This window comes from Pongo pygmaeus, chromosome 9, assembly GCF_028885625.2.
Source record: "Pongo pygmaeus isolate AG05252 chromosome 9, NHGRI_mPonPyg2-v2.0_pri, whole genome shotgun sequence".
In the NCBI taxonomy this organism is placed as follows: domain Eukaryota; kingdom Metazoa; phylum Chordata; class Mammalia; order Primates; family Hominidae; genus Pongo; species Pongo pygmaeus.
The window spans coordinates 22,454,407-22,476,520 of NC_072382.2; the positions used below are offsets into that span (position 1 = coordinate 22,454,407).

General features: G+C 48.6%; 1 protein-coding gene across 5 annotated transcripts in view; it reads right to left on the minus strand.

Moving 5' to 3' along the window:
- Positions 1-22,114, minus strand: part of TSPAN18 (tetraspanin 18) — a 203,877-nt gene that overhangs the window by 178,219 nt on the left and 3,544 nt on the right. For 2 of the 5 annotated variants that reach the window (XM_054438613.2, XM_063670958.1), the window contains exon 2: positions 3,265-3,352. The exons of the other annotated variants lie outside the window; for them this stretch is intronic. The gene's annotated coding sequence lies outside the window, so the exon portion shown is untranslated. The remainder of the gene's footprint in view (positions 1-3,264; positions 3,353-22,114) is intronic. 5 annotated transcript variants of the gene reach the window in all.

Sequence of the window (22,114 nt, forward strand, 5' to 3'; positions counted from 1 at the left end):
GTGCGCATGCACGCACACACATACACAAACTGTCAAAGAAACAAAATTTCAACAAATTGAGTTGTAAAGATCTCATTTGTTTTTATTGTGATTCATGAATTGGGCAGCATCCCATCTACAAAACAGAAAGGTGCTCTGTTGCCAAGATAGAGTCACTGCGCTTCAGCCTGGGCAACAGAGTGAGACCCTGTGTCAAAAAAAAAAAAAGAAAGAAAGAAAGAAAGAAAGAAAGTTGTTCTGCTGAGCTGCATAGAAGGGATGAGGTTTATAGACAGGAAAAGGCTAAAGAAGGCAGAAACAAAGAACAAAATGCGGATTGGTCATTTAAGGTCACTTTCCTTGTATTGGTTAAAACAGAGAGGACTTCATCACACCAGCTAAAACTAGCCTGTTTTGGAGATTTAGCTATCATCTTCCTGGAAGGTCAGATCTTACAAGTAAACAATTTAGGTTTCAGTTTGATAATGTGAAACTTTAGCATGAATGACTCCATTTTGGGTTGGTGTGTGGGGCCTAGTGCTAGAGTTCAGTCCAAAACACTGGCTTCTCATATATTTTACTTAACAACATGCAAACATATACAACACACAGGGAAAAAACTGGGAAGAAACATATGCAAAATATTAACTTTAGGTAGCTGAAGTATGTATATGTGTGACTTTTTTTTTTTTTTTTTTTTTTTGTGAGACGGAATCCCACTCTGTCACCCAGGCTGGAGTGTGGTGGTGTGATCTTGACTCATTGAAACCTCCGCCTCCCAAGTTCAAGGGATTCTCCTGCCTCAGCTTCCTGAGTAGCTGGGATTACAGGCACCTGCCATCATGTCCAACTAATTTTTGTATTTTTAGTAGAGATGGGGCTTTACCACATTGGCCAGGCTGGTCTTGAACTCCTGACCTCAAGTGACCTCAACTCCTGACCCACCTTGGCCTCCCAAAGTGCCGGGATTACAGGTGTGAGCCACTGCACCAGCCTTATATGTGACTTTTATAATCAGAGAAAGTGATAAACATTACTATTTAAACGCAGAAACAACTGCACTCCCTTCTAAGATGCCCTAAAGTAACAGGTAATGCAAACTGCCTGCTTACTCCATTAGGCACTTCCTAAGCATATATGCTGTGGATTGTCACATTAGGACCTCACCACCACACTGTGAGAAAGGTACTGTTACTATCCCCATTCTACAAGCACAAGCAGTTAGCCAAAGATCACAGATCCATGCAGTAAGAGCCAGCATCTGAACCCCAGGCAGCCTGGCCCTGGAGCCTGTCTGCCTCCCAAGTAGAAAAGGAAGAAATGAAATCTGCCAGGCTGCCAGGGTCAGGCTTGGAGAAGACTGTGTTCTCCACCCACTCCCAGAACACAAAGTGTGCAGGGAGCCAAGCACGAGCCTCGCCAGCCTTGAATTGAATTCACATGTGTTTCTTCCACACTCGCTGGCAGGCACCAGGTCTTCTCCGTTCCTGAACCTCCCCATCACTCAGGGACAGCCGGACACACCTTGGGTGATCTCTACCTGCTCTGATAGTATTGCCCATTTATGTGCCCTAAAAGTCATCCTCTAATTAACAGCTCACTCTCTCTCTCTCTTTGGCCACACTAAAGAATTGGTTTATCACCTCCATAATAAAGCAAAAGGCAGCCTGCTTTCAGCAAAGAAATGGTTCAGTGTGTTGGAAAGGGCCTCAGCCTAGGAACCCTAGAGGATGAGGGCACTGCCTGTAAGTCACTGTGTGACCTTGGGCAAGTCACCAAGCCTCTCTGAGTCACTTCACCTTGCCCTTAAACATCCAATGTCCCAGATGTCTTGCAAGCATCCATCTTTCTTTCGCTGCTCCTCATCCTAGCTGGGATGTTTCACATGCAGGTGGCATAGAGCCCACTCCAGGGACCTTGCCTATTGATTCTCACTAAAGCTCTTCATGTAGCTGGTCACTGCTGGCTAAATCCATGTGGAAATTAGGTTTTGAAGGAAGAAGGCCACGTGGTCTAGAACACCAAATTGATGTGGGGGCTGCAAAAGGGGGGATGTGGGAAGTGGAGAGAGATGCTGCATTCAAATAGGACTCTTAAGATCGCCTACATACCGCCTCATGTGGGGATTCACTCTGGTCACAATTTTTATTCATTTATTTTGTCAAATACATTTTCCTGGGTCTCCAAACACCTGCAGACTCAGGGAGGATTATTTAAGTAAATACAGTGTTTCAAAAGCTTCCAAATAAAAAGCCCCATTTTCCTTGCTTTAACAATAAATATCCATCCAGCCTTTATCTATGGCTATGAGGAAGGTAGGAGAGAGAATAATTCAGAAATGTCAGCTGCTAAGTAAGTGTCAACATTGAAAGACACATCTCTAGGTGATTAATTAAGATCGATGGCCAAAAGAAACACAGGAAAGCCCTCTTATAAAAAAGGAAAATGATGCTACTAATGAAACTAATTCTAACTGAGTGCCTGCCCCAGGTTCCTGGGTGAGTTACTGCCCCTTTCTGGGTCTCAATTTCATCATCTGTCACCTGATGGCCTATGGTTTTCAAAATGGGTTCCCCAGGGATTCCCTAGGAAATACCAAAGTGAGGTGAGTTGGGGAGGTTGGAGCAGCCCCCATGCCTGCTTCAACAGGGCAGCTCCATTTTGAGCAATTTCACATTTGAAAGTTCCATATGGAGCCGGGCGCGGTGGCTCACGCCTGTAATCCCAGCACTTTGGGAGGCCGAGGCGGGTGGATCACGAGGTCAGGAGATCCAGGCCATCCTGGCTAACACAGCAAAACCCCATCTCTACTAAAAATACAAAAAATTAGCCGGGCGTGGTAGTGGGTGCCTGTAGTCCCAGCTACTCGGGAGGCCGAGGCAGGAGAATGGCGTGAACCCGGGAGGCGGAGTTTGCAGTGAGCCGAGATCGTGCCACTGCACTCCAGCCTGGGCAACAGAGTGAGACTCCGTCTCAAAAAACAAAAAAAAAAAAAAAGAAAGTTCCACGTGGAACTTTGAGTTCTGTGGCTACAAGTAAAGTTGAATACCACTGCACTAAATCATCCTTTGTTCATTCCACTTTAGTGCTTGAAATGCAATCCCCAAGACACTTTGGTGGCCAAAGGCATCATGATGACCCATGCGCAATGTCACTTGGGAATGAATTCTTCTCACTCCAGGGTGGGGCCCTGTATACCAGGTAGCAAGCCCACATGCCTAGCAAAAAAGTTTGCCAAGGCAAATCAGAAAACCACGAAAAGAGCTGACATATGGAAGCACTCACATTGTCCCAGGCAGTTTACCTCCCTCATGCCTCACAGCAATCTTGAGCAACAGGTTTTAGTTTTCTCTCCATTTCGCAAATGGGGAACCTGAGAATCAGAGGATAAGAGACTCACTCAAGGCTCATAATAAATTAATAGCAGAGCAAGATTAAAACTCAAGCCTCTCCTCTTGAAATCCTGTGTCTTTCCACTCCACCTTGACACAGGGCCACTCAAGACTGCAGGGTTTGGTGGTCAAAAGCTTAGCTCAAGAACCAGAGCACCCAGGTGCAGATCCAGCTCTGCCAGACACGCAGTATGATGCTGGGCCAGGTACTTACCTAGCCTCACCATGAACCAGTCTTACCATCCCTAAAATGGGAATGGATCCACACTTAATCTGTAGGGTTGTTGCAAGGATTCAACAGGGCGGTACACACTATGTGGTACGCTCTCAATACATTCTAGCTCTCTGTCCCTGGAAGCGGGTGGGAAGAGGGATACACACCAAAAGGAAGTGGATCCTTCTGGTGGATGTGGTGCAGGAAATGCAAAATCTTTGTCTTGATTTCCGCAGCCCCTCCCCCATTCACAGTGGCAATCTGACTGCTGCCTCTGTTTCCCTAAGTCATCTCTGCTGGTGCATGAGGAAGAAATGAGAAGAATAAAAGTGTGGTGCTATGAGACTGTGGCTTCTCTAAAGTGAAGAGTAAATCACCATCTTGAACTTTCCATTTTCTCCCAACTTGTGTTAATTTCTAGCTTGAAATCAAGCAATGTCTCCTCAGTACCAGGAAAAGGCTAAAATACTGATATAATTCCAGGTTGGCACATGGTCTGCCGAATGAGATCCAGTCCACTCACTGGCAGAGTCATGGAATTTGAGATGTCAAAAGAACCTTATCTCAGATCATCTGAAATACTGTGGAAGAAAGTGATGGTCTTTTTTTTTTTTTTTTTTTTCCTTTTGAGAAAGGGTCTCACTCTGTCACCCAGGCTGGAGCGCAGTGGTGCAATCTCAACTCATTGCAACTGCCGCCTCCGGGGTTCAGGAAATTCTTGTGCCTCAGCCTCCCAAGTAGCCGGGATTACAGGCGTGCCCAGCTAATTTCTGTATTTTTAGTAAAGATGGTGTTTCGCCATGTTGGCCAGCCTGGCCTCGAACTCCTGGCCTCAAGTGATCTGCCTGCCTTGGCCTCTCAAAGTGCTGAGATTACCGGTGTGAGCCACCATGCCCGGCCAGAAAATGATGATCTCTCTAAACATAAACCAGTAGTTTGTCTCTTTTGAGAGGAAGGAAACCAGGGCCCAGAGAGGCTGAGTGACTTGACCCATATCACACAGCCATAGAGCTGGCTAGTAAGAGACAGAGAGAGAACCGAAGTCTTCTGACCCTGCAGCTCTGCTGCAGGTGAGGGAGGGAACTGGGGGGATGAGAAACAGGGAGAGAAGTTTGAGTGTGAGAATGACCACACATACGTGTTCGTGTGTGTGTAGTGGAAACAGTGTGAGCCTTTGAGGTAGAAGGAAAAGTATTTGGGCCACTGGAAGTTCCACCTGCACTTTGAGTGTGGAAAGATAAGAGTGAGCAAGTGTGAAGGTAGCGTGTGAGTGTGCACGAGGAGATGAGTGCAGGAGTGAGGAAATCTGAGTGCTGAGAGAGAGGGGAGGGGGGAGGAGAAATATTTGGGCCATTTTCAAATTCCCACAATAGAATAAATCAAAACAGATTGTTCTGAGACACAGGCCATTTCAAACCACATCCTTTATACCAAAGTCGACCCAAATGGCTTCCCTTGATGCTGCCTCGTAACCAGTCGTAATGCTAACCATCATACTCACGATCATATTTAAGATTCCTGAGCAGCAACCAGGCTCAGTACAAACAGTCCCTCCTCGTAGCAGCCCTAAGAGGCCTCTACAATTCACGCCCATTTTCCAGATAAGGCTACTGAGTCTTAGAGGAGGGAAGTCCCTTGGTCTCCACATCTCCCTGCCCAAGGGATATCTAGGATTAAAAAAAAAGCCGAGAAGGCAGCTGAGATCCAAGCAGTGAGCTCCTTGCTGAAGTTCTGTGCCCCAGAGAGCTGCCTCTTTTAGGCAGGGCTGCTCCTGGCTGCTGCAAGCAGGATGGAGAAAAGATGCCAGGGAGCTGGCATGTTCCTAGGTGCCGGCTGCCCCACAAGGCAAAGCAGATGCTCGCCTGTGGGAGGGCCTGGCGCTGTGACCAGCAGAATTAGCTGCTGGGAGCTGCAGCCACCACCTCGCCTGGGCCTCCAGCCCTGACCAGTCAGAGAAAGGCCCCGTTCTTCAATGCCAGCTGGCTGGGGACACAGGGCTGGGCCAGGGAGGAGAGAACCGCCAGGGTCCCAAGAATGGGTTTCCCACATCTCACCCTGACATGAGCAACAGGAAGGCTGGGTCCAGGCGACTACTCCCGAAGAACTGAGTCTCCCTTCCTGACAGTCACAAGGGGTAGCACCAGGCAAGCAGTGGGGGAAGTGGGCAAATAAAGCTCTGCTGAGCATCTCTGCTGCCCAGGCACACCGTGTATTTTCTAATCATAATCTTGTCCTAACCCCAAAATAATTATTTTTTGAGAGAGGGTCTCATTCTGTTGCCCAGGCTGCTGTTGCCCAGGCTGGAGTGCAGTAGGACCATCATAGCTCACTGCAGCTTCTAACTCCTCAGCTCAAGCAATCCTCTCACCTCAGCCTCCCAAGTAGCTGGGACTACAGGCATGCACCATCACCTGCAGCTAATTTTTATTTTTTTATTTTTTGTAGAGAGGGCCCCCGATGTTGCCCAGGCTGCTCTTGAACTCCTGGCCTCAAACAATCCTTCCACCTCACCTCTCAAAGTGTTAGGATTACAGGCATGAGCTACTGCTTCTGGCCAAAACAATATTTTGGTGTGGGTACTACTCTCCTTGCTTTACAAGTGGGTACACTGAGGCTCAGACAGGCTGAATAACTTACCCCAAATCACCAAGATAGTAAGTTTAGGTGGAGTCAGGATTGAACCCCAGCATGACAGGAGACGTCTATTCCCTTATAACTCACCCAACACTCATCTGCAAAGACTCCCTGACAGAGGCTGGGAGTCCCAGAGAGAAGCATTTGTCTTGGGTCTCATACTCAAATCCCAACAGGAACTCTGAACCAAAACAGAAGAGAGCAACATGCCCCACCCACGGGGGGCAGCTGCTGCTTACCCCCAGCCCATATTTGCCACCAGACCATGCCATGTGTCAAGGAAATCAGAAATCTGGAGTTTTATGCAACTTCTCTCACTTTTTCAACTGATTAGAATCAGCTTTGCTGTTTTTTGTTCTTTCTTTTTGAGATGGAGTCTCGCTCTGTCGCCCAGGCTGGAGTGCAGTGGCACGATCTCGGCCCACTGCAAGCTCCGCCTCCCGGGTTCAGGCCATTCTCCTGCCTCAGCCTCCCGAGTAGCTGGGACTACAGGTGCCTGCAACCACGCCCGGCTAATTTTTTGTATTTTTAGTAGAGACGGGGTTTCACCGTGTTAGCCAGGAGGGTCTCGATCTCCTGACCTCGTGATCCACCCGCCTCAGCCTCCCAAAGTGCTGGGATTACAGGCGTGAGCCACCGCGCCCAGCCATGTTTTTTGTTTTATTAATAGAATTTTTTTCGTTGAAGTATAACAGAGAGGGAACAGTACACAGATCTGAAGTGTACTGCTCAATGAATATCGCAAACTGAGCATACCTATGTTACCACCAGCCAGGATGAGAAGATGAACACACCAGCACCTAGAAGCACCTCGTGCCCCTCCTGGACACCCCCCAACTCATGCCCAAAGGTCAGCACTGTTGTGACTTTGACTCTCTTAGATTATCTTGCTGACTTTGAACTTTATATAAGTAGAATCATACATGCCATCATTTTGTATCCTTGGCCTGTGCACTTCATTTATTTTAGCCACTGGTCAGACCATCTTCTCTGTGAGCTCATTGGAGCCTCAGGGCTCCAATGCTGTGCAGTGAGGAAAACCCTACTCTCTACTGATGAGTTAATTGGAGCCTGAATAGGTTGTCCGTGGTTATACTTACTGTTTCTCCACCAGGATGAAATTATATCAAAATCACTTGAATGGCCTCTTCAAAATACACATGCTCAGCAATGCACTAGCTCAGCTGTACAGTACCAACCAGACTTCCTGAAGAAGAAAGATGCCCACGCATCATTATTTTATGATTTTGAAATCCAGCCCCATATTGGACCCTCACCTTAGGTCATATAGCAACAAAGCCAGTGACAGGGCATTTAAGTGCTCCAGTCCCTATGCTCTATACCCAGCACCCCAAAGTTCCTCATATCTATTCCCTATCTATTCTTTGCTAGCATTCCACCCTCCTCCAACCATGACAGACATCAATAATTGATCTTGGCACTCCTTTCTGCTAAGCCTGGGTAAAACAGGCTCATCCACCCTTCAGCTGCACTCAGGCAGGCCCTACAAATCGATCAGCGTTGGCGTTTGAGATGAGAAGTGTCTGCCATCCAGATACTACCACACCATGCTACCCCTGCTCTTTGGAAGTCCTTGCTACTTTCTTAAGCAGCCCAGCCTTCTCGTATGCAGGGTGACTATAAGAGAAGCAGGGAAAGAACTAAACCCACACCTGACCCCATTCTTCGGCTTATTTGATTCTATTTCCCACGCCAACCCTGCAAAGCCAGCTGTGAAGATAATTTATCCCAACCCTGCCTTGTTTTTGTTTGTGCATTAGGTTTTGGTTTTTTGCCCTGGTTTTTATAGATGGCAAACAGGCCCGGAGAAGAGTACTGCCTTGTCTAAGGTCACATGATGAGGCCTGGTCAAAGCTAGAACTTGAAGCTACACCCCCATTTCTAAGCCAGAGCTCTCTCCCCACCAACACCATGGAGTTTCTTGCAACTTATTAGGAACCACTGGGAAGGCCAGAAACATGACGGTAACCTCATTCATCTCAAACCAATCACATCTGTTTCACTTCTTTCCAGCTAAGCAGTAAACAGTGGAGACAGAGCCCAGGCTGAGACAAGACTGCAGCCCAGAGCAGACGTTCCCCTGTTGATCTCTGGGCTAGAAGAAAGAGGTTTTCTCGAATGCAACTGAGATTGGTGATCTGACATCCCTGAAAATTGGCCTTTTCCGAAGCGATAATACACACAAACCTAGGGAGGAGGCCCCACTGTGGAGGTGTTTCCAGCAGCAGCCCAGGAGGCCTCTGTTGTCTCACTGCTTTCTGTCTTTATTAACATTTGCAGAAAAACTCACAGTACATTTTGCTGCAAATGAAAACCAAGCAATCTCATTTTCTCCCCTCAACCAGGCCAGATGGCTCCTTGCTCTTTTCCCCTCACTCATACTGGAAATTAAAAAACATAAATAAATAACTAAAATAAAATATCTAAAAATTCCCTAACATCTGCAAATCTGCCTTTTTGAGGGCATTTTCAGCAAAATGTACCCCAAACTGGGTACTCGGATGGTGTTACAACGGCATTTCCTCCATCAGGATCAGTTTTATCTTCATCTCTGAAGTCTTTTCCTTCTACGGAGCTCTGGGCCCGAGGAAGGCACCTGGCATGCCCATCCACAACCAGGAAGTAAGGCAGGACTCCAGCAACCGCAGAAACTCCCGAAACGGCTGCAAGCCTTGGGAGTCTGCCTGTTGCTCTCAGAGGTGGCAGAATAGGGGTGACGGGAAATGCCCAAGGGCAACTCGAAAGCTGGGGATTTCCTAGCTCGGAGCACACATCTTCCCACGAGGCCTCAAACTTCCGAGGACTCAGCTGTTCCTGCAGAAGCCCCACTAGCGCCGTTCTCGGCTTCTCCCCAACCATTTGCCTGCTGTTGTCCCATGTCACATGGAAGGACAAGGATGCACCAAGACATAACCAGCCCAAGGTCACACAAACCAGAGAGAGACAGGGCTGGAATGCATCCACAATGTCCTGACCCCAGGCCTCGGCTCTAACCACTGCACCCCACGGCTCTTTCCATTGCCCACTGAACTGGCAGAAGTGCTTGGTCTAATCCTGCTGCTCCTCACCCCAAAGACATTGTCACGCTCTGCCTTTAATGTCACACTTTTCCTGACACAAACCTTGGTGATGGCTTAAGGCACAAGTTCAGGGCCTGACAGAACCCATGTGAGTGCATTCGTATGTGCCCAGATGCATCATTGGCTACTGAATTTTTAGGGGGAAGTGCTGCTTTTGTTGACAGCTTCCCTTAACTGACAGGAGAGGCAGGCAGGCAGAGGCGACTCAGGAAGACGGTCTGCCAGCCCCCAGGGGAGGACTCTTAGAAGGATGTTTCCTAAGAAGCCTCCGTGTATTGATGCGTAATTCAGTCCCAGGGAATCAGACAGCATCCAGGAGTGTGAGAGCAGACGCCAGCTCCCCCATGAAGCCATCCCTCTGCAGGTCCAAGACAAGGAGGCCCCGGCCTGGTGGGTCCATCCATGTCCTCAGCCAAGGCCCCAGCCAGGGCCCATAAGAAAGGGTCTCTGTCAATGGGAGAGTGGATGGCAGGAAAGGATGAGGAGTTGGGTGCTGGAGAGGCCATCTCCTCCCACCCTCTTGCTCTCTTCGCATTAGCGGTACCAAGCCTGAGTCAGCACGCTGGGGGCAGGGGCTCCTCCAAGCGAGAACAGGGGAGCAGAAACACTCTGTGTCCTCAATTGGCCTCTGAGAGAGGGATAGAGCAGGCCTGAGACAAGAAAGAAGCTTGAGACACAAGAAGTGAACAAGAGGAGTCTGAGTCAGGGACCCGGGAGAGCTCCTATGGTGGGTATGGGTGAGCAGCTTCTAAGACAGACCAGTCTACTGTGCACTGCTGAGCTGGATGATGATGCCACTACCTTCTGGATGGATGACCCTCAGCTTCAAACCTTCAGCAAAAGTCTAGTGCACACAATGGAAGGGAGGGAGGAAGAAAGGGAAGGAGGGAGGGAGGAAGGGAAGGAAGGAAGAAAAGAAAAAAGGAGGGAGGGAAGGAGGTAAGGAAGGAAGGAGGGAGGGAGGAAAGGAAGGAAGAAAGGAAGAAAGGAAAAAAGGGAGGGAGGGAGGGAAGGAAGGAAGGAAAAAAGGGAAAAGGGAGGGAGGGAAGAAAGAAGGAAGGGAAAAAGGGAAGGGAAGGGAAAAAGGGAAGGGAAGGGAAAAAGGGAAGGGAAGGGAAGGAAAAAGGGAAGAGAAAAAAGGAAGGGAAGAGAAGGGAAAAAGGGAACGGAAAAAGGAAAGGGAAGGGAAGGGAAAAACGGAAGGGAAGGGAAAAAGGGGAGGGGAGGGGTGAGGCAGGCTACAAGAAGCAACACCAAGGACCCTTTCTGCATTCCACATACCTCCCAGGCAAAAATTTCCATACAACGGAAAAGGCCAGGCCTTGCTATGCTTCAGACAAATATTTCCACTTTCTCATACCCACTCCACGTGCTGGGTGCTCTACCCGATTCCATAGCTGCAGCACCTCAGGTCTCCATTCTGTAAAATGGAGATAAAAATACCACTCCAATTGGATTGCTGGGCATTGAATGAGCTATAATGTATATGGGTCTGGTGTGTATATGGAAAAACTCTGCTGTTTCTGGAGAGGAAAAGGAAAAAACGGGAAGGGAGTGGGGAGAGAGCAGAGAGAGGAGAGGAAGGAGAAGGGTGCAGAGGGGAGGGGAGGGGCCAACCTGGCAGGTCGCTCCCATGCCCAGCACCAGGTTAGGCACTTGATCTTGTTTTTGCTGTCCCTTTTTTCTAGATGAGGAAACTAAGGTTCCGAGGGAATAAATAACTTGCCAAAGGTCATGTGGCTGGTAAGGGCCGACCCAGGATTTGAACCCAGATCCATGGGACTCCAAAACTAGAATTCGCCTCTCTTGCTCACAGCACCCATTCAAATGCCAGGAGGACTCTACAGCTGCCTTCAGAACTTCCTTCTAGCAGCGCGTTTCATGTTAATCCCGTATGTCTCACCAGCAGACACACACGAACTCACACACACAACTTTAACTACATTATCATCATCATTTTTTTTTTCCAAAAAGATTCTATCAGTAAGTTCATTTTTCTTTATACACACACACATACACACACACACATACACACATACACACATACACGTCTGACACAGGTTTGAATAGACCTTTGTGAGTGGCTAGACTACGAAGAAACAAAAATTGCCCATTATTTAAATTCGACTACATAGCAACCACCTTTTTAAAAGAATATTTTTATTTGAGCTCATTGTGCAGCCAATCTTCAGACACTTTTCTTTCATTAAACTGCTTTGAGAAGGAAAAATTATCAAATGAAAGGGAGGAAATGTTATGCATATCATCCCAGCTCTTGAAAAGCATGCCATGGATTGTCCTCTTTGGCTCTTAATTTATTTAAACAACATCCCCACTTCCATCAACAACCACGCCTCGGCTTCCTGAGAGCTTTTCTCCAGGGGACGCGAGGCTCCGAGGTCATGTTCCCTGTTCAGGACTCTCAGGGGAGACCCAGATGCTCTGGAGTTAAAAGGAGAACAAGCAGCCCCACTCACGTGATGCGGATGGGATATCAGAAATCCACAGGGATGGCAAAACCTCGTCTCTACTAAAAATACAAAAAAAAATAGCCGGGTGTGGTGGTGCACATTTATAGTCCCAGCTACTTGGGACAGGAGAATCGCTTGAACCTGGAAGACAGAAGTTGCAGTGAGCCAAGATCTCGACACTGCACTCCAGTCTAGGCGACAGAGAGAGACTCCATCTCAAAACAGAAGTCCAGAGGGAACATGAGAGTTTGTTAGAACCAAACAAGACTGGACTTAAAGATCAGGCTTTCTGGACTCGCAGTCCAGTGCTCCCTCCATCACTCCATTTGAGGAACAATGGAAGACAGAAATTCCCAGGCTAGGATGGGGTTGTGGGGGCAGCTCCCCCAATTCTTTGCTAATTCTCTGCATTTCCAGGTGTCCCTGTCTTGCTGAGGGCCCACAGCCTCTGAGCTCAGCCACTACGTCCCCATCAGCTTCTAGGTGCAGAGTCCCCCAGGGAAATCTCCCACCTGTGGCCCAGTCCCAGCCCCTCAGCAGCACCAGGTGCCCCACGCCCCTGGCTGGCCCTGCTCTCTCACAGGACACACAGGTGGCAGCTGTTCCCCTTGGTTGTACAGCCTGCTTTCCCAGCAAGAAGGCTCTGGAAAGGAAAATAAAACAACAAAAAGCCCTTTGATCTGCCAACCGACACACTTATCACACAATGGAGGAAGGTAGAGATGCCCTCTGTCCTGACCCACGGGTCTCCCAGTCACACATCCTCCCCAAAGGGTCCCAAGGGCTCTTTCCCAAACCCCACCTAGCCCAGGCGCCTGAACCCCACGAGATGAAAAGGAAAAGATGACATTTGCGGGGACAAAGCAGAGATAGGCAAGGGGCAGGCAGAGATCGGAGAGGGCCAGGCAACCATGACAAAGAGAATAAGCCATGACCCGGTAGCCACCCTACCATAGGTGTCTCTGCAGATTGTCCATTTGGTGGGACAACAGGAAAGGGGTGTGCATGAAACAAGCAGCTCAATCCACCAGTCGGGAATGACTGCATCACGGCTGGCCATGCAGTGGCACGCCAGGCACCCATCCCAAAAGGACGTGCCTCTCCCATGTCCCATGGTCCACCCAGGAGAACTTCCATGGCTTTGGTGAATAGCTGTTCCCTCCGGTTCCTCCAACCTCAAGCACCAGCTTCAAACTCTTGGCCTGAAGGCAGGCTGGAAACCCATAGGAGCAGCCCAGGGCTGTCTCTGGGCCCAGAGACTGGTGTAAGACTGAGAGTGACCTTCCATTGAATATGCTTTTGTTCTATTTCCATATTCTTTTGCTATGTTACTCTTTATTTTTTCCTAAGTCTTTCACCAGGAAGACATGATTATTTTCTTTTCTTTTTGAGACAGAGTCTCGCCTGGCTCTGTGGCCCAGGCTGGAATGCATTGGCGTAATTTCAGCTCACTACAACCTCTGCCTCCCGGGTTCAAGTGATTCTCCTGCCTCAGCCTCCTGAGTAGCTGGGATTACAGGCACCTGCCACCATGCTCGGCTAATTTTTTCTATTTTTAGTAGAGATGGGGTTTCACCGTGTTAACCAGCATGGTCTTGAGCTCCTAACCTCAAGTGATCTGCCCGCCTCAGCCTCTCGAAGTGCTGGGATTAACAGGCATGAGCCACCACGCCCAGCCAGACATGATTATTTTCAAAAAGCAGGTAACTCCTGGAAAATCCAAAAAAAAAGATACGGAGAGAGGGAAACCCTGGAATCAAGAAACCCCCCTCATTTCCTGGGATCTTTGACTACCTTTCCACCCTGTTGCAGCCTCCACCTCCCTCACAGCCTACGTGCAGAAGTAAAGGTCCCCATTCCCTCGTAGTTTTGGCAGCTGCCACCAAACGAGGGATTCAAGGCTGGACAGGAGCAAAGGGCCAGGAGAGAAGTCACCAAGACCCCTGGATCCTGATTTCCTCCCCACCCTGCTGTTAAGAAACAAACCAGCTCCAAAAGGGAAGACTGAGAGGATCTGCAGAGGAGCAGAGCCAGGAAACAGACCATCTGGTGGTGGAGTGCGGGCTCCAGGTTCGGACTACCTGGGTTTTACTCTCCTATACTTGTTTAGCAGTGTTGTGACCTTGGGCAAGTGATTTAACTTCTCTGTGCCCTGGTTTTCTCAACCATAAAATGGGGATAGAGTGCTGAATTAGGAGATGTTAGCGGCTGAATTGTGCTTCCTGCACACTCATATTTAAGCCCTAACCCCTAGCACTTTGGAATGTGAATGCTTTGGCAATTAAGTTATAATGAGGCCTTAAGGGTCCTAATCCAATCTGACTGGTATTCTTAGAAGAGGAGCTCTGGACACACAGGAGACACCAGGGAAAGGCTGTGTGAGGACACAGTGAGAAAGTGGCCATCCGCAAGCCAAGCAGAGAGACATCAGAAGAAACCAAACCTGCCAACACCATGGTCATGGACTTCCAGCCTCCAAAACTGGAGAAACAAATATTACATGAATTAATTTATGTAATCCTCACAACTCTTAAGTTATGTGTTATATTTAGTCCCATTTTATGATGGGAAAATGAGGCACAGAGAGGTTGAGGAGCTTGTCCAAGGCTGCAGAGCAGGTACGTGATAAAGCTGGGGCTCCAGCCAGGGGGGCTCCAGCCAGGTGGGCTCCAGCGTTCCCACTGTAAAAAACTCTTCTATTGGTGGATGAGATCTGATTTGTGAGGGCCTGGCACCCTGCAAGTAATCAACACATATTAGCTGTGATCATCTGCAAGCCAAAGAACACGGAGGATTACCAGTAACCACCAGAACAACCTAAAAAAGACTGGCTTGCAGAGGAGAAAATGGAGAGAAGGCAAGAGAATTTCTCAGGCACCTTCCGAGACCCTACCAGGTGCCTGGGATACAAGGATGAACAGACAGGCATTGCCCCTGCCTTCCTGGGCTTACACCAAAGTGGAGGAAATAAATGTTAAAAAAAAATTACACAGAGAAGTCAATAATCATCCAAGAGTGACAAAACACCACTAAGGAGAGGACTGTGGAGCCATCTGAGCCTACAGATGGGAAATTTGGCCCATTAGGAACTTAAGGAGGACTTCCTGGAGGAGGTAATGCAGGGGCTGGGATCCAAAGGATGAGGAGGAGTCAGGTAACTAAAGCGGGAGGAAAAAGCAGTCCAGGGGAAGAAGATCACAAAGATTGGTCCATGAAGGTAGGGGCAAGAGAAGAAAACAAGTGGCAGATGGGCTGGAGAAGAGGGAATGAGGCTTGGGTGGGGAGGGGGCAGACGCTACATGAAAGCCTTTTGAACACAACAGAGAATCCATCGAAGCGTTTTAAGCAGGCGGCTAACATGACCACGTTACCCAACAGATGTTTTCCTAACAAAGTGTGTAAGCTGAACTTCTGTATTTCTTTTTAAGGCAGAAGGAAGCAGTGGGAACTTTAGAGTTAACTTGTCTATAAATTGAAGGCAGACTTTCTAATCCAGCTGGCATTTTCATAGATCGGGCTCCCTAAAATGAGGTACGCCTATTGATTTATCACACTGGAGAAGGGTGGGCCTCTCTGGTGTGCTGGAGACGTCGGGGAGTGCCTCTGGTGGCTGTGTCATGGGAGAAACCCCACATTCTGAATGTGATCTTCCCACTCAGCCACCACGACCAGCTTCCTACGGTGACCACCATCTTCCCGGCCCCCCTTCTCAGCTTCTCCTCATCCTCCAACAGAGCTTGTCCTTTGTGTCCATGAGGTGGCCTTTCTGTCCTGGATGCCCTGAGCATTTTCATGGCATTATATGGCTCCCTTTGGGCTTTGGTGCTATGGCCTCCCCATGCCCCCACATAAGACGGGCTTAGGGGCAGAGACCTTGGTACATAGCAAGGAGGGATGGAATCCCAAAGAAGCTATAGCTAAGAATATACCCATTCAATCATTCATTTCATTCACTCAGCATGTGAGCATCTGTTCAACCCCAGGTACTAAGCTCCATGCTGCAGGCTCCATGGAAAACCAAACAGAAACATCTCCGCCCTCACTCTATGGAGGAAAACAGATGACAAATGAAATATTTAAAGTAATCCTAACATTCATTGAATACTTTTCATGTACCACATTCCATCCCAAGAGATACATTTATGCATTTTAATCAAACCCTATGAGTTAAAATGGAGTCAGAGAGAATTTAAGTGATTTGTCAAAGATCAAACAAAGGTCATTGTGTGAGGCTGAACTGGCATCTGAACCCAGGCGCTGTGTTCAGAATGTGTCCTAACCCTCCACCAGCAGGTTGCCTCCCCTGCTTCCTTGCACCCAGATGAGGCTGCATATCAGAGTCCTCCAGCCTCCACAGCTAAACCCCCAGACCCTCCCAGGCCCAGAGGGAAGGGCTCTGGAGCTGAGAGTCATCTACTGAGCCTCCCAGGGACCCTCTCTATTCAGATGCCCAGACACTCTCCTGGGGAGAGAAGCCCAAATTGCAAAAGTCACGATGACTTCCGGTGCTAAAATGGAACCCAGGAAAAATATCAAGCAAGAAACATTCATCTCAACTGATATTCTCAATTTGCGAGGAGACGGACCTGGCAGGCAACTCCAGAAAGGCAAGTTGAAAGAATGCAAATGGTGCCCTTCATTCAGTCAACTCAAACAATTATTTCTAGAAAACATTCTAGCTCCAACTGGTTGTAATTTCTATATGCTGATGTTTCCTGGGAGACATCCCAGCTAGGGAGCAAAGATGGATAACACAACTGGCAAACACTTAGCTGTGGACAGAGTGTGTTTTGACACAGACATTCACCTCCTTTGATGCTCAGGACTAGGCTATGAGGTAGGTATACAAACCTACTGTAATAGTAAGAGGAATGAAATGTATAGAGAGTAATCTACCAATCACTTACTAGTTGTATAGGTGTATGAACCTGGGCAAATTACTTAACCTTTTTGCGCCGACTTCCTTGACTGTAAATAGAACAATAATGCTACCACCTCTATGGGTTGATCTGTGTACCCCAAAAAGATATGTCGACAGCTTAACCCCTGGCTGTCAGGAACTTTGCAGATGTAAGCAGGTTAAGAGGAGGTCATGGCCGGGCGCGGTGGCTCAGCCTGTAATCCCAGCACTTTGGGAGGCCGAGGCGGGCGGATCATGAGGTCAGGAGATCGAGACCATCCTGACTAACACGGTGAAACCCGTCTCTACTAAAAAATACAAAAAAATTAGCCGGGTGTGGTGGCGGGCGCCTGTAGTCCCAACTACTCGGGAGGCTGAGGCAGGAGAATGGCGTGAACCCAGGAGGCGGAGCTTGCAGTGAGCCGAGATGACGCCACTGCACTCCAGCCTGGGCGACACAGTGAGACTCCGTCTAAAAAAAAAAAAAAAAGAGGAGGTCATTAGGGTGGGCCCTAATCCAACATGACTGGTGTCCCTATAAGAAGAGGAGAGGCAGACACACAGGAAGAATGTCATGCGATGATGGAGGAAGGCATCTACCAGCCAAAGAACACAGAGGGTTGCCAGTAACCACCAGAAGCTAGGAAGAGGCAAAGAGGACCTTTCCCTAGAGCCCTCAGACAGAGCATGTTCCTGCCAACACCTTGTCTGCAGGCTTTTAGCTTCCAGAACTGTGAGAATAAGTTTCTGTTGTTTTAAGCCATCTAGTTTATGGCGCTGTCATGGCTGCCACAGGAAACCAATAAGCCGCCTCAAAGGGCCATGGAGCTGCCTCAGAGCTGCTGCCCCTGCACCACAGAAGCCGAGGTCTGGATGCAGGAGTGAGTGAGGTGTCTGAGGGCCCCAAGGTGCCACAGTCACAGCCATCCCTGGCCTCTGTGCCTGAGTCAGCATAAATCCAGCTGCAGGGGAAGGCTACCCTCTTCAATGACCCCAGGAACAAGTGTCCACTATGCTCAGGAGAAGAATGCGCATCTCAGAACCCTGTCTTCAGAGACCATCCTCTTCCTAACCGCAGGCCCCTCCACTCCCCGTGTCCAGCCTGCCCAGCTCTTCTCTACAGAGACCATGGAGGGCGGTGTTTCTGTTTTGACTGGAGAAATGCCTCATTCCCCAAGGGCTAAGACACCAACCAATGAGCAAGTTCCCTGGGCCTGCCCTGCTGGGGGAGCCCTAAATGTCAGGCAGCAGGTGGCCCAGTGCACTTGGCCCACTAGAGCATGCTGCAATCTGTCCCCCGAGAAGGAGAGGCAGCAACACAGGGCGGGGTGGGGGAGCCTCTCTCAGCAACACCCCCAGCCCTGCACCCACTGTGGGAGTTAGACATGAAAAGGTGGGCCTAAATCTAAGACCCAGGGCTCCAAATTCTTCTTCTGTTTCAAATGGAAGCCATATTAGTTCAAAACAAGAGTCCAGCCCAAGGCTGCTGGGAAGGGAAGTGGGTACCTCTCCTTCCAAGGACCAGGAGTCCAAGCACGTGTGCCCACTTCTAGCATCTCCCCAGGCACTGTTCCCTTGCCAAGGGCAGCTCTTCGTCTTACTCAAGGGAGAGGGAAGAGGTGCAAACACGACACCTACTATGTGCCAGGCACTTGACTCACTTTTTAGCTTTCCTATATTCTTGCCATTTTGCAGAGGAGAAAACTGAGACAGGCTGAGAGAGATGAACAAGTGTTATGTAGAGCGGTCAGGATTTGAACCTAGGTCTGGACATCTTACTGTCCACAGAAAAGCAGACCTGGAAGCCTCCTAGGGCCCCATCTTAGTCCGTGTGTGTTGCTATAAAGGAATATGCAAGGCTGGGTAATTTATAAAGGAAAAGGGTTTGTTTGGCTCATGGTTCTGCAGGTGGTACACGATGCATGGTGCCAGCATGTGCTTCTGGAGAGGGCCTCAGGCTGCTTCCACTCAGGGCAGAAGGTGAAGGGGAGCTGGCATGTGCAGAGATCACGCAGTGAGAGGCAAAGCAAGAGAGAGGGGAGGGAGGAGCCAGGCTGTTTAACAATCAGCTCTCCTGGGAACTGACAGCATGAGAATTTACTTGAAGAAGGGCACCAGGCCACTCATGAGGGATCCGCCCCCATGACCCAAACACCCGCCCCCCAAACCTCCAACAGTGGGGATCAAATTTCAACATGAGATTTGGAGGGTCAAACAAACCAAACCATAGCAGGACCCTCCGCTTCCCTGCCCACTCTCACAAGGACACAATGGGCCAGCATGGAGGTACGTAGGTGGATGGGAGCAGCAGGTAGCAGCACCAGGTGTGCCTTGGAGGGGTACCCCAAAGCTTGGCTGCACGGCAATTCCCAAAGCGGCCCAAATGTGGGGCCCAAATTCTTATGGCTCTCCCTATGAATACCTAAGACTCTGGCTTGTCTCACCTCACGGCCAGACCCTTCTCCCTTAGTTTCCAGATAGTTCCTGCAACCTCCCCTCCTCACCATCCATAAAATGAATACAGATACTCTACCCTATTGAGGAATGAGGGGAGGAGACAGCAGCAGAAGTGGGTTCTGAAAGATCCTGGGAGACATGCTGGAAAAAGTTCTCAGAGCAGTAAATTTCAGTAAGCCAAAGGAAGTCACGGGAGAACTGGGCTGAAGATCCAGGGCCTGGCTTATAGTGCCCTTGCCATGCGTGAACTCACGTCCCTCTGGTATGTTATAGGCACAATATGATCTGCCCAGAAATAATTTCAATAGACACAGTCTGTAATCTATAAAGAGCAATGTACATCGGGGATTATTAGGGAAAGGAAGCTTCTATGTGTTAACAACCAACAACATACCAGGTCTGTACTAGAAGCTTTAAATGCATCATCTCAATTGATCCTTAAAGCACTCTACTAGGGTAAATGTAAATGCAGAGACTTAGTGCTCATCAAATATCCATGTACTTCCTTACATTCTCAGCCTCCTTTGGGGGCTGGTTTGGGGCCAGATGACAGTTCTGACCAAGGTGCTGGAGGTGAATTGATGTGTGTCACCTCCTGGCCAAAGCAGTTGAGTATTAGCGTGGCTTTCCCTTCTCCCTCTTCCCCATCTGCAGTAACTTTGGATGCCACATGCTTTAGAAGGGGCAGTTACAAAGATGGTGGAGTCATTATCTTTGGAGCCTGGGTCTCTGAGTGACCATGTGGAACAGAGACGCATGTTAGACAAGTAATGTGATCAGAAGTTAATCATTTTGTTAAGCCACTGAGATTTTAGAGTCATCTGTGGTTGCTGTTATTCTGATTTTCACAGATAAGGAAGCCAAGGCCACACAGCCAGTAAATTGCAGAATCGGGATTCAAATTTCAGATCTGTGACTCCAATACACATCCTCTTTCCATTACAACCTTTTGTTATTTAATAAGATCATTCCCCCCTCTGACCCCTCCATAAGCAGCCATGTCCCAAAAAATTCTTACTCCTCACTGTCCCCAAGATACCTGAGTAATCCATGCAGGACAAAAACTGAACCTCATAAGGTGCTCTGAGCCTGGAAGATGATCAAAGGCAGGGATGAGGGGGCTTGATTCAGTCTAAGAGATATCATTCCTGGGGCTTTTCGGCTCACAGGAGGTTTTGATACATAAGGAAATATAATATAGTGGTTTAGCACACAGGATAAGAGAATCAGATCAACCGAGGATCAAATCCCAATCCCACCACTTACTCTGAATTCTTCATGAGCCTTCACTCTCTAATCTACAGAATGGGGGCAGTATCTAAACCATCCTTGTAGGCGGAGACAGGATGAAGTATTGTCAAGCTCCTGGCGGACGGCAGCATTCCCCAAGTGTCTGCCCCCATGATAATCATCTCTGGGATATCTCAGAGCAGCAGCCTTGCAGGAACAAGATGAGGCAGAGGCCCAGCCTGGCCTGTCCCCTCCCAAGCCGCTGGAAGAGGCTGCCCCAGCCAGCATGGCCAATAAGGTCCAAAGCTTTAGACCACAGACCTGGCCCAGCCCACGTCCTTGGAGCAGACCATGGGCAGAACACAAAAAGGGATTCAGGGCCAGCCAGACATAAAGCAACACAACAGAAGAACCAGATTATTTATCTTAAAGTCAAAAGTGTCTTCTAGGAAGATGGCCTTTTATTTGGGTGACTCTGGGAGAGGCTGATCAGCTTAAACACATTATCTGCACATATGGTTTTCATACCATGGTGAAGGGTGGGAAACAAAGGGTGGAAGGGAAAGCACGGGCAAATGCTAGCTGATGAAATATCATCTCTCAACTGCCAGCAGCCAGGATATTGTCAGTGACGTCAAATTGGGCTTCTTGCCATGGGGACGGGGCTACCGTGAGCATAGTCACAAGATTCAGGAGTCCCTCAATGAGGCAGAGAAAGGAAGAAAAGAACCAAAAAAGCAACTTATTCACCCTTGCCTTCTACCCCAAAGACAGATTTTCTTTCTTTCTTTCTTTCTCTCTCTCTCTCTCTCTCTCACACACACACACACACACACACAATCCAGGCCCCAGAAAACTAGAAAGGAGCAAAGTTAATCCCTCCCATTTTACAATAATAGTAATAATGATAATCATGATAATGATGATAGTGAACACTTATTGAGCACTTACTATATGCCAGGGATTACGCTAAATGTTTTACTAGTTTTATCTCAAAGACTACCCACAACAATCTGATGGGGTATTACTAGTTCCATTTTACAAATCAGGAAATGGAGGCACCAGGGGCTGAATGGTCTAAGGTCACACAACTGATATGAAGGATAAAGCCAAAAGGCAAATCCAGGCAGTTTAACCACCACGCACTGCTGCCTCTAAAGACAGAGAAACCGAGGCTCAGAGAGGGGCTGTGACTCACACAAGGCCACATCGCTCCATCTGTAACAGTATCAGGGCTAGAACACAAGTCTCCTAATGCCTGGTTCAGCTACCTTTCTGCTCCATTCTGTTGCCTTTTGTACACACTTGCCCACGACCAGTGAACATGTTTTTGCTCATCTCCAAGTTGTTGAATTCACTAATTAAGCCAGCAGTCTTGGGTGCAGACCAGGGGCAAGAGCTGGATCTTAAGACAACAAGTACCCAGATGAAAGACCAGCCCTGCCAGCTGCAAACACAGGCTCATCATCTTACTCTCCCATTCTTTATAAAAAGTGTTTCAAATGCCAGGTGCGGTGGCTCACGCCTGTAATCTCAGCACTTTGGGAGGCCGAGGCAGGTGAATCACGAGGTCAGGAGTTTGAGACCAGCCTGACCAACATGGTGAAACCCGTCTCTACGAAAAATACAAAAAAAATTAGCCAGGCGTGGTGGCACACACCTGTAATCCCAGCTACTTGGGAGGCTGAGGCAGGAGAATCGCTTGAACTCGGGAGACAGAGGTTGCAGTAAGCCGA